This window comes from Capsicum annuum, chromosome 6 (assembly GCF_002878395.1).
Source record: "Capsicum annuum cultivar UCD-10X-F1 chromosome 6, UCD10Xv1.1, whole genome shotgun sequence".
Classification (NCBI taxonomy): Eukaryota; Viridiplantae; Streptophyta; class Magnoliopsida; order Solanales; family Solanaceae; genus Capsicum; species Capsicum annuum.
The window spans coordinates 5,295,672-5,297,383 of NC_061116.1; the positions used below are offsets into that span (position 1 = coordinate 5,295,672).

General features: G+C 40.7%; 1 pseudogene; it reads left to right on the forward strand.

The window, feature by feature from the left end:
• LOC124899407 overlaps positions 1-1,411 on the forward strand; it is a 1,544-nt pseudogene extending 133 nt beyond the window's left edge.
• Positions 1,412-1,712: the final 301 nt, after the last annotated feature.

A 1,712-nucleotide genomic window follows, 5' to 3' on the forward strand; every position in this document is an offset into this window, starting at 1 on the left:
GAATTCTAGTTCAGTTAGAAAATCCAAATTCGGGAACCAATATCGCTCTGTTGAGTAATCCCATGATTCCTTGAGAACAAATGTAAGCTCTTGAAGATTGGGGAACCTTATGAAAATATCCTCTGTTTCATTCGAATAGGAAAACACGAGTTTCCCTAATTCTCTCAAGTTGATAGCATTGGTTCATCTGTTTCCTAATTCCCTAAGGAATTGCGGCGACTTTCTCTTTCTGGCCTCCTTACAGATCGTGTGTTTGAGTACATCAGGGTCCATGCTAAGAAGTTAGAGATGCTTTCCTTAGCTTTTGCAGGGGACAGCGATCTAGGCCTTCATAATGTGCTCTGTGTTTGTGAGAGCCTCCGTAAGTTGGAGATTAGAGACTGCCCCTTAGGCGATGAGGCTCTGTTGGCCAATGCTGCAAATCTGGAGACAATGCGATCCCTTTGGATGTCCAACTGTTCAGTAAGTTTTGAAGCATAGATGAGAGGGGCAATCCAGAAATGAGACCAGAAAGTTGCCCCGTTGAGAAACTTTACATATACAGGACAGTGTCAGGAAGGAGGTTCGACGCTCCTGGTTTTGTTTGGATAATTGCTGCAGATTCAATACTTCTAATAATGGCCTTGTGGCATCAACTTTGACAACAGATTGTGAGAATAAACAATGGAGGCCTTGAGGATTCTTGACAACGGAACAGGAGATGCTTTGTGTGAATACTTCATGATTAGTTGGTGCTGTTGAGATAAGCATTTACATGGGCAGATTGTTTATTTATTCACCTCCTTAATATCTGGTAATTGGCTGAAGATGAACTTGAAAGGCCACCAACAACAAAACTAAAAACAATCAATTAAACAATAATATTAAAAATAATGTCAAGAAATGGACCTTAGAGGTGAGGATTACTCAAGTCCACATAAGCAAACTATTAGTCCATTAGTAGTCCATTCCCCAACCAATGTGCGACTTTTCTGGCGCCTGGTGCGTGGACCGACCAGGAGCACCATTTCTCAACCAATGTGGGAATTTTTACCCACTCGGACCTGGCTCTGATACCATGTCATGAAATAGACTTTGAGTCTAACTCAACCTAAAAAGCTAGCCCATGAGGTGAGAATTACCTAAGCCCATATAAGCAAAATACCAGTCTATTCTCCAACCAATGTGGGAATTTTTACCGACTTCTAACAAATACAAATCATTGACTTGGACTCAATCAATTGTTTGCACGTCATTCTCTTGTATATTGACAATATATATGTGACTTGTAAATTGTGGTGGTGTCCAGGCCAACTTTCCCGCACTTTGATTAAGTACACGGAATACTTGCAACCTCTCTCCAGCATTAGATATCATGTAACTAGATCTCGTGCAACTATGTCCACCAAGACTAGGACACATAGAAAGAGTGTTTTCTTCTTGTCTCCATAAAGAATATTACTTTTGATAACATTAGTGTTCGGGCAAGCTTTTGCACACCTCACTAAAATCCATGGGATACCTACAATCTCTCACCAACAGCAACAAATATCACGTAACTCTGCCTACCAAGGCTAGGACAAATCGGAGGAGTGGGTTTTATTGTCAAAAACTAAGAATATTATTTTTAATAATTGTGGTGTTCGTGCCAGCTTTCGTGCAGCTCGACTAAATTCATGTAATACTTGCAACCTTTCACCAACAATAGATATCAAGTAACTCTGTCCGCCAAC